The 15,228-nt window shown below is 42.8% G+C and overlaps 1 protein-coding gene across 9 annotated transcripts in view; it reads left to right on the top strand.

The window, feature by feature from the left end:
- The window catches only part of SEMA6D (semaphorin 6D), a 129,640-nt gene that overhangs the window by 82,924 nt on the left and 31,488 nt on the right, over positions 1-15,228 (top strand). The gene's annotated exons all lie outside the window — the stretch shown is intronic.

Raw genomic sequence — 15,228 nt, 5'->3', positions numbered from 1 at the left:
GGCTTATACACAAGCTGCATGAGCAGGTTTGTGAAGGGTGTGTACATGCTGATCTTGCAGAGATTTACATCTGAGTGTAACCCATCTCTCTCTTCCCCCCCCTTGCCCAGTAGTCTCAGAAAAGTGGTTGTGAACCCACAATATCAGTTTACAAACCCTTCCTGTGGTTAAGGCATCACTGCTTCACTTTTCCCAGCTACCAATCAAGTGTCAGAAATTCCCCCACATTTATTCAGCAGAATGGGCTCCAAGGCCATCCCTGTTTTTCTGCTAGGCTGTTATGGCTCTGAAACTACATGAGGTTTAAATAGTTTAGCAGGTGGTTAAGCTGCCTGCCTGATTTTGCCCAGAGAGCACAGGGAAGAGACACGTGCTGTGTTCTGCCAGCAGTTATGGGGAGCAATTGCTTGGCAGAGGGGCAGTAAAAGGCAGCTGGGCCTGGAAATGAGCATCAGCACGTGGGAGGGAATGTGTGTGCTCAGCCTGAGCACCTGGGTCTGCCCTGGTTCTGGCAGACTCCTCTGCCCCAGCAGAACCTCAGGGCTGCCCAGCACACTTTGGGAAGTCTTCTGGCTCATCTCATCACAGATGCTGTGGTCTCAGTCATGAAAACTGCTCAGTCTGTGTCAGTGGTCCTTGAGTGCATGTTCATGGCTCAGCCACCTGCAGATGGAAGGGAGCATCCAGGGAATTCAGCTAAGCCACAGGACATCACCCTGAAGCAGCTCCCAAGGGCTCACACACCCTGCTCCATCCACCCCTTGGTGGGACACAGTGTCTGACAAGCAGGTGGTAACAAACAGCTTGAGGAAAGCTGCATCTGCTTTGTTAAGAGAGCATGTGTCTGAGCCCTGAATCCATCTTTCAATCAAGTCTTTAATAGGCAAATGTAATCCTGAAAATTATATTTCTGAATAGGACCCAGTAAAGGAATAGATGGACATTTAGATTTGGTTTAGAGTGAGATCAAACCAAAGTATTCCAAGTGCTGTTAACAGATCCCATGGTGCTGAAAGCAATCACAGTTACAAGTTTGAAGTTTGAAACTGGCCAATCTCCTTGGCTAGTTTAACTTGCAAGGTTGAGTCTATCTGAACAAAGAAAATCAACAGTAAACCAAAGAAAAATCTCAGGGAATCATGTATCCAGTGTTTACATTTCCATCCCTTGCACTGGGCTATGATAAGGGAGAGACTAGAAAAATACGGATTGTAAAATACAATCTTATCTTGCTACTCCCCTTTTAAGATTGATGAGTTATAAAAGCAATTATCCAGAAATGTTTTTTAAAACTTGTCAAATACATTATTTGACAAATATATTAATAAATCATGTATCTAGTAACAAACTGCATGAACTCTGAAAACTACCTCATCATTTTAAAACAACTTGAAAATCTCATTTCATCCATTGATGAATCACCTGCCCACATTAGCAATAAACTGGCACAAGTAGGACAGAGGCATTTTTATCTTTCAAATCATATTAAGTGCATTTCAGGACACTTTACTAAATTTAAGCAAAGGCAAAAGAAGGCACATGTGTATGTGTTGTGAGATAGTGGAAGCACACACATAGATTTGGGGCAATTCTCTACACCTGTGCAAACTGCCACTGGTTTCTCTGCAGGGACTCTCATCTGCACAGGGCGTGGTGGAGGTCCACAGCTGAATCTCTCAAATGATCCCCAGCCCACCTGCAACTTCTGAACTGGGAAAAAAACTCAGTCCATTAGACACCCAGAAAAAATAGGTCAAACTTTACATTCTTATCAGCAACTTCAGTCTCAAGCAGTCAGGTAGCACCATGCAGACAGCTCATGCAAAGAATCTGTGTCACCTCCAGTATAACCCAATGGATGTCCTTTAGGAAAGGGCCCTTCCTCCTCCCATCCAGGTGGCACACCTTAAGGTTGAGAAGCTCATTGCCCTCTCACTCCCTTCCTCCCTCTGGCTAAGGTCTTGTCAACAGCTGAATTTGATAAAAAATGACAAATTTAAAATCCATATTTATTTAACTGTTTGTGTAATTGCAAAAGTTCTTGTCCTGCATGTTTGACTGGCAGTGGCTTTCAGACCTGGTGGATGCTTCAACTGGCAACTCTTTTTTGCCTTGTACGCTGCTCAGGATGCATTGTCCCTTAATTGCGTTGAAATAAAATGAGCAGAACCAATCCAATTTTCCAAGGTTGTGGACTCCTAGCTGTGTCCTGGACTGTAGCACCAGGTTGCTTTGCACTGCCAAGGGATGTACACTGTGTGCTTGGTTTGCTGCCTGAGCAGTGTGTACTGAGCTCCTGCTGGCTTCTCAGGGAGTTCCTCAGCTGTGGCCAAACCCAGCTTCACCAGGTACCTCTCCAAAAGAAAAGATAAATTCTCAGTTCCTTGCAGTGTAAAATACAGCCATTCATGGTACATCTCCAAATCATGGTCAGCTCATGCTGCTCCTGTTTTCCACTATGAGTAAGCTTATCATACTGCTGTGCTCTTTTTCTGCCATGTACTCATCATTTGCAGATGAGATGGCTGCAAGTATGATGTCTTGGTGAGGGAGAAATAGTTCAGAGGGCCACTGTGGTTATCACAAAAGTTTCATCTGGAAAAGGTTTGGACTAGTAAGAGAGGAAAGAGAAAAAGAAAAGAAGAGAAAGTCCTTTATTCAAAATTAAATACCCAAAAGCATGGCTTTTGGTGAAGAGATGAGTGGGAGCCCGCTACTTAGTTTCTCAGAAGTTTCTGCAAAATACAAGTATTGCCTGCTGGATCATTTTCTCCATTTCACAGTCAGAATGTCAAGTCGTAGCTGAAAAAGGAGCACAAATCTTGGAGTCAAGGTGCACATTCTCTTACTTTTTCCTGAGCATTGTTTCAGCTCATCTCTAGTCGTTCACAAGAAGCCATACCATATATTAATAGACAACTTGGCCTTGGAAGTTGTCATAAACACAGAGATTCTTTGAATTGTATTCTAATTGTAATTGTATTCTTCTTTAAAATATATTCATCAAAATACATCACTGTAAAATTACTGAAGCAATGGAGGAAAAAACCTACAGTACTGCTACCCCAAATTCTACTTTAAGTATTGTGCTGCTCTTCTGTGAAATTCAGTGTTCTTGCAGGGATCTAACAGCTTTTCCATATTCTTTCACTGATGTAGGTAGTCCAAAAGAAGCAATCACACCTTTAGCAAAAGTTGGTTTAATTTCCATGGGACCGTGGGCTCCAATCTGCTAGGACCATCTTAACTCTTTTTAGTGCAGCCAGCACTAACTGCTGTTCTTTGCTACTTTTCACCTTAGACAGACATTTCTGGCTGAGTAAAGTGGCTGTAATTTATATCTGAGCAAAGCAGGCCTCTTGATTTGGAGCACTTTCCATGGGTGTAAATGACAAGCCCAAGGCAGCAGCAAATCCAGCCCAGGAGATACAGTTAGTCCTTTCCAGGGAGCTGGGGAAATGAAACCTTGATTATTGTGATGTGTGCTGGGTAGATGTTGCAGGCTGTGTGACACTTTGCAGGAGAGGAGAAGTTTGGTTTTGCTGAGCCATTCAGTGCCTCATTTCCCACACCTGGCGTGTGACAGGGGACACCAGGCAGGGATCCCTGCGCTGCCCTGCCCTGGGTGGGAGCCTTTCCACAAGACTTCCTGCACCTCCCTTTGGGGAGGGCTTTGGGAACCTCCCAGATGTGCAGAAACAGATGATGTTAGGATACAATCGCTGTGGTTCTCGGTAAATAAACTTCTGGGAAATGGCAGTACCCAATTAGATGGCAGTAAAGATTTTGTTGTTTCAGTTTTATGCATGTTTTAAGACAAAATCTGCGATGAACTGCATTGTGTATGCTTGCACCAAAATAAAGAGGGTAGCACAGCATATAAATAAGTTTAGCATTAGACTGGTATCTTTTTCAAATTATGACTCACTAACAGAATTTTACAGCAATTTGATTAGAATTTTACTGCATGGAGGACTCTTTTGCATCTGTTTCACTGATATCCACCTTTTAAATTTTATTTAATTTGTATTGATTTTTCCTGCACTTTCATAAGCAGGCATCACACATCTGAGCACGCACAAAAATGATTACTTAAGTGATGATTTTTAAAAAATGGATGTACATTAGCACATGAATGATTAATTCCTTTTTGTGACTACAAGCATCCAGGCTATGGCTGAGTAAAATATTGATGGTACAAAGGAAATGAGCTGTTTCTTAATTTAGTTTTGTTCTGGTAACGTGTAACTAATGTTGTTCCCTTCTAGCAGTATGCATTTAGTGACCCTTTTAAATTTTAATACTTAGTGATAGCTAAACTAATAGTTTCATGGGACATATAAGACAAGATTTTGAAAAGATGCAGATAGAGCTTACATGCTTTAATTTGAGACTCTGTGAGACATATAACACAAACAGGTACCACAGAAGAACCTAGATAAAGTCTCCCCACACAGGCTGGCATTTCACTAGAGAGAAGAGGCTTTTTTTTGTACAAGGCACATTGAAAGGTAGAGACTTCATTGTCATATCAGTCTCACGAGGCTGTGGCATATGAATCCCAGTTCATCGAGGCCAGATGCTCTTGTGAGGCACTTGAGAGTGTGGGGATTTCTGAGGCTGGGACAGAGTGACGCTGCAGGACTGCTCTCCACACCTGGCACGTGGGCACCTGTTTACTCTAAATGGAGGGAGACTGGAGCACTGTGATTAACCTCTGCTGGACTCCTGCAGCTCCACTCAGAGGTACCTACATTGTGGTTTTTCACTGTTCCATAGCTGTTGAGGTCTTTCTGGAAGTTTTTGCCTTGACTACAGCACCCTGAGGTGTTCTCCCACATATTTGCTACTAAATGCCACAGTGAGGAGAAAGGCACTGAAAGCCAAGCACTGCTTATGTGATCCTGCCCACACCTTCATTGCAGAGCATGGCAGGCCAGGCTCACCCGGCCCAAACTTAAACCTGGTGCCAGTGGAACAGAGCAGGATGGGCTGCAATTCAAACAGAAACCTTTCAAATACTGCATAGATGTGTGTGAGCAGCAAGGTGTGTAAGGACACAGGTTAAGGTAGAGCACAGCTCCAGGCTTTGACATCCTCAGATGGGAATACAACCTTGTTACTCAAGGTTGATATCCAGACTGGATTGCTGGCACTGCCTACCCCTGCCCATCTGCTGGAATGGCACTTTGCCCACAGCATGGTGACATGCCAGGTTTCATCTGAAGTAGGTGTCTTCTAACAATGGGTTTAGAAAGCAGCCTGTTGAAGACAGCAACTGACACTTCTTTCTTCAGCAGGCTATTTTTGGAGTGGGAACACTTGTTGGCAGCAAGTGCAAAGGGCCTAAATCAGTTTCTGCTAGTCAGCTGCAAAAAAGAAAAATCTCATTTGCTACAGTAACAGAAGGTTTGGGCTGAAAAGTAAAGCGATTGCTTCCATTTGCTCTTGCTGGCCTCACATGGGAGTGTTTATTGTGGATACCTAATCCCACTTTATCAAACTGCATGGCAATTGCAGGTGAGAAGGGAAAAAGAGGAAGAGGAAAGTATTGCTTTTGAGACAAGAAAGGGTGCTGCTTTGTTTAATTTTCAGCCATGATCCTTTGATATTTTCCACTGCTGCAATGGATATTATATGGTAATCCTGCCAGGACATTTTATATGTGAGGAAGAGTTTGAGGGTTGGCTCCCCAGGATGACATTTGAAAAGTACAGTTCATTTTTTTTTTCTTTTGGCATCTGAGAGAACAGAGGGATCTTCACTCAGTCCCAACAAAAAATCAAGAGGCTTTCTGTCATCAGGTCTGTTTGAAAGGTTTTTGAAGATCCTAGGGAAAACACAGACTTAGTCACTGTCAAAAGTTCATGAAGGGGTGTAGATCAGAGAGCAAGTTAACACATGCAGCTCTCCCGAGTGCCATTCTGGATACAGGACGCCTGAAACGTGGGCAGGGTGTAAAACCACATGGCTTTAAGAGCAGCCCAGATGGCCAGCAACCCCAGGAACACATGCACATGTGCTATCCTGATCCTTCTAGGAAGGATTTGGAATCTAAATTGTCAGCCTGACATCAGGGCCATGACATTACTGATGGGCAGGACTGATAGATGATTCACCTTGCACAGAGCTCCTTGCTTGGGTCTGTAGTAAGAAGTTATATGGCCTCTTCTGACATGTCCAAAACTTATCTGAGCCTAAGTCCTGGCAGTGTGATGTGATGGGAGTCCAAGGCTGGCCATGGCCCTGATCTGCTCTCCAAATCCCCAGTCAGCAGTGGACAGCCTGCTTTCTCCCCTTTACTGTCTCCCCCCGCTCTCCACTCCCTTCCTGCCCTGGCAGTGCCTGGCCTGGGGCAGAGCAGTGCCTGGCCTGGGGCAGAGCAGGGGCTGGCCAGGTGGCAGGGAGCCTGCTAAGCCTGTGCCTCATGCAGCTGGTCTCACATATGGAGAGTGTTTCTGCATGGTCTGGCTACACCTCAAGGGGAGACCTTTCCATCCCTCTCTGGTTTGGTGCTGAGCTCTTGGCCTGGTGCACATACATGGGTAATAATGGCAGGGAGAGAAATTACCAGCTAGGCATTCTCTGCCAGCGTGCAAAGTACGTATTCACAAAATAAGCAATCACTGAGATTCTTCTAAATGTGGGAAGCTGTTCAGGCAGCATCTGAAGTACTCAGATAAAATATCCACATCTGAAACATCTTTTGATAAGAAAGCTGAGAATAACCTGTAGTTATCTTTGGCCATTGGACAGTAGAGGCTTTATTATAAAATTATTTATTTGCTGTAACATGGCTGCTAAATCCTGGCACCCTGTTATGCAACTAATTAAAAAAAAAAAGTCAAATCTATAAAAGGAGCTGGAAAACTTTGACTGGAACCACGAATACTGTTTCTTCCATTGCTTCCCAAGTAGTGAACCACTTTTCATGCCCTCCTCTTCCCCACAAAGACACAGAAGAGAGGAGATCTGTAGCTAACAGCGACAGCAGCTACAACTGCATCACTCCAAGCAGCAGAGGGAACAGAGTGCCTGCAGCAGTCTCTGTGATTTGCCAAGAATGGAGATGTCACAGCTTACTCTTTTTTCCAGCTACGTCAGATAATAGTGTTGGCATTCCTACCTGAGCCTGTTTTTCCAAGTCAAGCACCATCCAGAGTATTTAGTTATAACTTGATTATTACTGGCTGTTGCTTTGTTGTGTGGTTTTGCAATGTTAATTCTTCCAGTATGTGATGCAAATAGGAGATTTTGTAGGATAGAATAGGTGCCATGGCTAATTTATATAGCCTTGGATCCAAAGTGCTTTCTACACTTTTGACCCCACGCACCCCCCTCTCCTAGACCAAACCTCCTCCCTTGACAGCTCCTTTGCATGACTGTTTCCTGCATGAGTTGTCACAGACAATGGTATTTCCCCAGACTCTGTGGAGCTTTGCATCACTCAAGATTAGTGGGCTGACATGCACAGTCATACAAGCAGCTGGCATACTGTGATCAGTGAGACAATGTGGGGCTGAAATGGGCCACCTATCTCATTGTCACCTGCTGTCACCTCAAAGGTGAAAATGTGTCATCTTGCCTTCTCCAAAGGAAAGCAGTAGGGTATGTCCCTGGATCAGTGACTATATATAATATACAGAGAATAGTATAAGAATATATACAGAGAATAGTGTGTGTGCTCACCTTCCATAAGTGGAAATTTTTCTTCTGCACAAACGTGCAAAGCACAGAACAGAAGAGAGGAAAGGTTTCGTGGATGTGTGAAAGGAAAGGTTTCATGGATGGCTCTGTCACAGCTACTCAACAGAAAGGATTTTGCAGCCCACAGCCAGCACACAAGAAGGAACACTGAGGTACATCAAAGCTAGGAGTCATTTTTTTCAAACAAACAGTAATGTTAGACAACGCTGTAGGTGTCAAAAGACTAATGAAAGGTAATCACCTATGTCTCAAGAACAAAATATCCTAGGCTGAAGTTAGATACTGAGATGTCAAGGGGCACACACTAAGCGGAAAGTCAGAGTAATATGCCAAAGGCAGCAGCTCCTGTCATTACTGAATGTGTGTGGGCCATGGACTTCACTGTGTGTCACAGAGGTAAAAGTAAAGAGTTTGATAATCTTTCTTCTAACCTAGGATAAGAGTGTACCCTCTTGCTGGATAGGAATGCCATGTGGTAAGGCTTTATTTCAGAATTCATTCAGATACAAATTTGCAAGCAGTTTGTTTACCTTTCTATTCTTAGTAATTACTGGTATTAACTATTTTCTAAGCACCCTCCCTACCTCATCCAAGGATAATGTCTGTCTGATCCTTTACAACTGTTTCACTGTCACCCAAATGAGGCAGGGTTTTGGCTCCTGAGTCAGTGTTAGGCTGGACAGCTGCTGAGCTGTGACAGCCCAAGGAGCTCCCTCAGGCTTGCCCAAGGGGGATTCAGACTGTACTAAATTACATTCTTAGAGACTTATTTAAGGCCTTAATCCATGGAGTTATATTTGGTGGGACAGTGAAGGAGCAAGGTTTATGTGTGTCTGTGTGTGTCTGCCTGCACATGCACACATGTCCAATTACTTGTTTTCTGTAATACTAAAACCTCCATGACTATAAAATGTTATGAGCTGCTACCTGTGGACTCACCTTTGTGTAGGATGTGATTGTTTGTGTACGAAGTCAAGCTGATTCATGTTGGATTTTATGGACTCTGGAATGAGTAACATGATACAGATCTATAGATAAACTAATCTGCTGGTATTTATAACCAGTGAGCAATTGCTTCATCCCTTTGCAAGTTTTGAGATGTGACAGTTACAGTAGAAAGTAGCTTTACTGTAGCTCTGAGCTGTTTGAGAACGTGTGTGATTGGCTACATTTCTATGGGAATATTTGATTTACCTTAAAGAAAACATCAATCATGTCTTTGGTCATTCTTATTGATAGGGAGTAATTCTTCTTCTTCTTGGTCAAGTCATAAAACACTTAGAATTCTGAGCCCAGTGAAGTAAATAAACAGGTAAAATCATCTGCTCTCATCCTACATTATCTTGTAATTTACACATTAAAAAAAACAGTGAAATAATGGAATGTTTTCAGGCCTGTTCCTGTTCTGAAGGTCAATGGGTCTCCACAGGACAACAGGGACTCATCACACAGAATCAATTACAGGATTAGGTAATCCCCTAAAATGGGACTGAAGAGTGATTTTGTGTAACAAAAGTTGCTATACATAATATATAAATAGATAACATTAAGTGTCTTGTCATCTTGTGATTATATGCCATGAACACAGATTTGTTACTAATACATCTTTTCATCTGTCTATGCCTGGAAAAGGCAGCACATTTTACTACTAGTGAGGAAAAGTGTAGGTAAACACTGTGATGGTGAATCTGTACTGAGTAGCAGTATGACAAATGAAATTTTGGAAATTAAAATTGTAGGCTATGAGGAAGATCACCTATTAATCTTGGAAGTGTGCCATTAAATCTAATTACAGTATTTTGATGATATTACCTTAGATGTTTTGAATTAATTCCCCATCAAGAGATGGGTGCTGTAATACACCAAACTGAAAAGCTAATAATTGTACAGAAAACGGAGTTTGGTTTGCTTTCAATCATTCCTGCAGACATTTAAAGGGCTGAGGGGAGTGAGCAATACCACGGCTCCATACCTGGACCCAAAGGGCACCATGGCAATGCCTTCAGCTTGGCTTTGGTGTTGGCAGCTCTCTGCCCTGTACAGCTGCCCCTCACTGGGATCATTTTACAAGATGATTCTTTTGCAAGGACCAGGAATTAATCATGTTTCACTATTGCAGTGATCCTTGCGAGAACCACTGGCCTGAAAGAGTTGGTTTTTCAAAGTTAAGCCTGATGGGGAGCTTACAGGCAGGAAAGACCAGTTTTACAAGACTGTGCCCAGTTATGTTTATTGCTTGAATCCCTTTTATTAGCTTTGACATACAGTCATCCAGATTTCACTCCAAGCACATTTCATCCAGATTTCACTCTAGGCACATTTCAAGTTCTAAAATACACAGGACAACACATAGCAAACATTGTGTCTGTGTCTCTTCTGTCTTTGCTGACATGGGGTTCTCTCCACAGCCTCAGCAGAGGAGGAGTTTCTGGCTTTCCACTCTCTCAGGTTCATCTGCACAGGATCCTGCAGGATCCCTGCTGGCTGACCCATGCAGTATGCTGACAAAGCTTTAAAAAAATTATTTGTTTTCCAGTTATTTTTATTCATTACTGGCACATCTCCCCTGCCTCCCCAGAGCACAGATGGGGGAACTGGAGAGCCAACACATTGAATTTCAGCCAGACCTTTGCCTGAGAGCAGCTATTAGATTTATCACTTAAATATTCAATATAGAGGTAGTTCTGTGGGCTTCTCAAGGCAAATTGATGTCACATTATGGTGGGTGGTCATGAATAACAGTGGGAGCCCATTTCTTCCACCAGCCAGGAAGCTAAATCACACAAATGAAAGCACATGCAGATGCTGGTCCTTTACGTGTCCAGAGACAGAACAAAGTTGCCAAGTTGGGGTGCACAGCCCAGCATCGGTGTTGGCAAAAAAATTATCACTACACCTTCAAGTGACAGGCATACAGCCTGAGATTTCTGCACATCCCTCTAAATGAGGAGGAAGATTAGAAAAATAATAAAAAGGGAGCAATGATGTTGCTAATGGTTGGACTCAATGATCTTAAAGGTCTTTTCTAGCCTAAATGATTCTATGTTAAAGTGAATTCTTGACAGTCAGAAGTGCTTTAAACACGACTCTCAATACAGCACCCAAGAAAATGCTGTAAAAAAGTGCTGGAATTGTTTTCTCTCCTCCCTATATTTTACAAAATGGTAATTGCCTAAAAGCACCTCCTATAATTTTCTGACAGCTGTCAAGGGTGAAAAGAGGGGTCTCCCATCATTTGGAAAATATGAGAAAATTATCTTCTCTCTTTTAAGCATTATAAAGAACTATCCTCATGTGATACCTTGGATACTATTTACACGGATAAATTTATTACATCTTTTCTTAAACTTACCCCTCTTTAAATAATACTTGACTTATGAACAATTATTTGTCTGTATCAACACAGCACAGGCTTGTTATATTAGCAATTTGCTATTTTTGGCCACTTGGTGTAAATCATGAGCAACAATGTTCTGAAATGTCTCACTTCTGACTTGCATTGATACTGCTACAAGCTCAGGACTCAAAGAAGGAAAATGTTGGCTCAGCTTTATTGCTTTGCCAGCCAAACACTGGGATTTTCACCAATATCCCCCCTGGCAACAAGGTTTAGGGTGATTGAACAGGGATATGATTTAAATGCTCTCAAGGCCGATTAAAGACCCATCTTCTCAGGATCTAAACCATGGGGAATGAGTAGCTAAAGAAGGGCAACACTTACAGAAAGGGCTCATGGAAATGGGGTGCTAAAGCCAGGAATGGTTGGCATCCCTCTCACAGAGGTGAGCAATAGGAAACATGGGATTCTGCATTGTGCAGGCTGACACCATAATGGGTTATCAGTTTCAGCTTATGTGGCTTTAACCTGTTCTGGTCATGAGCTGTGAGGCATTACAGCTTGATCTTCCTATTTTCTTCATTTATGTTCTTAAAAGTCCAAAGGAGAGAATTCTCCACCAATCAATAGAGATAAAAAGCCAGTTTTCCTTGGACATTGTCCTACATTTATTCACATATTATACATGCCTGCCCTGCCCTGTGCAATGGCTCCCCGGATATTGAGAAGACAGGAAGACACATAAAACCAGAGCTGCATGAAAACAACTTTTCTGGGCTGTTAATACGAACAACTATTATCAGGCAGACAAATGTTTACCCTTTCTGTGGGAGCATTACTCATTGAATAGCACCTTAAATTGTCCAACTAATTTTATTCACTCATAATAAATAAATTCTATTCTCTTTTACTATCAAACTTAATTACAGTAAAGGTAAGTCGTAACATCACACTTTGCAATTTAGATTTAAGGATAGTGAATATAAAAACTGCATGTCTACTTCATCAGGAATTATGTATCGATCCTTATTAAATTACTTCCCAGTTCCTCTATGCAATGCCTTGCAGTAGGCAGATGTCTGTATGCACTGGCAGAAAAAAGGGAGGAAGAAAATATTTAGCTAAAACAAAATGACTCTTAGGCTATAACATCATCACTTCTTGGCACTGCTGTGATTTGACCATCCCTCTGTAAATGACATTTGCTGTTTTTATTGGAAATGACACAGCTTAAATGAACATGTCCTCAAAATATAAGTTTGATATTTCATTCAGAAACCATTGTATCCGTGCATTTGGATGCTGAGTCACTGATGGAGCTCTGGCTCAGCCAGGGGTAAATTGTCAATTCCATTTCCCTCAGTACTTGGTATTTCCTAGGGATGTGCCATTTGAGCTAACTTTTCCCGAGCTACCATGATCTGAAGGTGGTTTCCCAAACTTGCAAACTGCCCTGCACTGTGCACTGGCAGTTCTTCACTAAATCACCATGAGGCTGAAGTGGTGATGTCAGTCAACACACCTACTTGCTGAAATCAGTTCAGCCTTGGTTATAAACCCAGTGGAGGAATTCAAACAGAATGAAATGTCTGATTTAAAACCAGTTTAATATTGTCCATATTTTAATGAATAAAAAAACCAGTATGTTGTTCTAACAAAGGGTGCTTCTGTTACCAGTAGGTAAATTTTTAACACTTTGCTTATATTTTCAAATTCATGAACAAGAGTTGCTCAAGTGTGTAAAGCACTTAGAGGGTGAAAAGTCCTTTGGACAGTAAGAATCACCTGTAGATCCTACCCATGAGACCAGGTGGGTAAGTGCTCTGTTGCCACCTGGGACACAGGGACAGTCTCATTGAAGCCAAAGCTGGTCCCCGGGCTCTTGGGCTGACACTCAGTCCATTTTATTCTGCCTCTGTACTTTCAGATTCTGCTGATGTGTTTCTTTTGCAAATCAATCATTCTAGAGGTAATTAACATTTAAAAGCCAGGTTTCTTTTAATTCCATTAGTATATTTGTGACAAGAAATGTGTTGGCAGAATCCAAAGGTTAAGAGTTACAATGAAGAACAAGTTTTAGGATAAATGAAAGTTAAGGCCTAAAATAGCCTGACAATACCCCATTAATCTGCACACTATTGACACAATAGTGGTCTGTTGTGTCAATGAGGATTTAAGAAGCTTTGCAGCACATGTTACTGATAGTTTATCATATCAATAGGAGCCTGCATATATTTGTGTTTAAAAACCTGTGGCTGTGTAATTCCCTGACTGCACACATATTGTAAATGCACATACTTTAAATCCTTACATAAAGTGGTTCCTAGCCATGCAGCAAATTTTGAAATGATAATAAACTACCATATTTAAGCGTAGACACAAGGTATTAGTCTTGGCTGTACCAAAATCCTCTAAAATGCTGTACTTCTAGCTGAAACCCTTTGCCCTATGGGAATGCGATCTCATTCTCAACATTGTGTCACCTGCCTAATTGAAGCAGAAGGAGATTTAAACCATATTAATCTTTCATCCTGATATATGGAAACCTTGAGTGAGCTTGTGGCGTGGAGGTATGGCAGGGAAGAAAGGTCGCTTCCCACAGGCTGCCCTTCTCAGAGCAGAGGGGAGCACACAGCCACAGCCCCAGCAGTGCCAAGGGGTGGGTATCCAACACCCCCCCAGCAGAGACAGCAGAACGACATTGAGGAGTAATTTCTACATGGCAGTCACAAAAGGTGTGTATTGAATGAAAATATGAGTGGCTCTTCCAGTACTGCAGTTTTCCTGGCTGGCACTACTATCAGGAGTTTCAAAAGCCAAGGAGCAAATCCCACATTTTTAATGTCCTGGTGTGGGTAGCCTGCACGTAGGCACCCATCCATACCCATCACAAATCCCCACCACAGTGGGTCTGCTCCGGGTGTCTCACTTCCAGTGCAAAGGCCACAGAGCTATTCTGTGAAACAAATCCTTCTTTTGGAAGCACTTTCAGCTTTGTTCTCCTGAGGTTGTGATTCAATTCCTAACCAAGCGAGTCGTCTCGATCCTGGCATTTTCATGCACTGTGCAAATTTTGATGCTTTTCAGATTAGGGCTGTTCATGAGAAAGAGAAAATAATGTCCTTACACCTGTAACCAGGCAGCAGCTCCTGGGGTGCCACATAGCTGTGCTGTGTTCGCTGTGAGGAAGCCCATAATGATCTTGCCTTTAGCCTGTCACCACTAGGAAACATCAGAGAGAGACAGCCAAGGGGGACTGAGTTGCCAAAAACGTCCTATTCCCATGGCTGGGAGATTTTGTTGGCACCATCTCTAAAGAGAATTTACTATGGGCCAAATCCTGGCGCCCTTACTTAGATGAATCAGTTCTCAAGAGGCAACGCTCCCGCTGTGAGTGGTGCGTGCATAAAAACCTGCCAGATCAGCCCAAATGCTGCTTGGGAGTATCAGTGCTTGTCTTCCAGAGGGGTAGGAGCACTGTGGGAAGCAACCAGCCCAAGGCTTTGCTGTGGAGCCAGTGCTCAGCTCAGGGACAGGAATTTGGGAGCTGTGCGTGAATGAAGGATATATTCCCCAGCAAAAATCTTTGAATTACTTTTGCTTGGATTTTTTCTTATTTTCCATTAAAAAAAAAAACAAACCACAGATGAAACAGTTTGGCAAGTAATCCTTTTTTTTTTTTCCCTTGCAGGGGCATCCAAAATACTCCATGGTACTTTGAGCCTTAATTAATTTATCTTTCATGTGAAGAAAAATGAATTAGTGACAGCTATTTCCTGGACTTCATTTCTGGGATTAAACCCTTTGTTTCTGGAATATCTGAGGGGATTTTGGACAGGCATTTTAAAAGATGTCATTTCAAGGACATCCCCCCAGCACCACACGCAAAGTACTCGTCTGCAAAATCGAGTCCCATTAGCCCGCAAAATTGCATTACTCGCAATGACTTTTTCTTCCCAAATAGAAATGAAAATTGCTGTCTTAAGAAGCGAAGGTGGCGTCGACGATGAACAAAACAAATTCTCGATGGCTTCGCTCCAGCTGTTTACCTCGGCGGCCTCGGGGCGGGGGCAGGTTTGCCGAGGTGGGTTGGGAGGGGTAAAACTACGGCCGAAGTTTGCCGGAGCTCCGCGCAGCCGGCGGGGCCGGGGCCGGTGTTGGTGTCGGGGCGGCGCCCGGCGCTG

This window comes from Geospiza fortis, unplaced genomic scaffold, assembly GCF_000277835.1.
Source record: "Geospiza fortis unplaced genomic scaffold, GeoFor_1.0 scaffold171, whole genome shotgun sequence".
Taxonomy (NCBI): domain Eukaryota; kingdom Metazoa; phylum Chordata; class Aves; order Passeriformes; family Thraupidae; genus Geospiza; species Geospiza fortis.
This window is presented reverse-complemented; position numbering and strand designations above follow the sequence as displayed.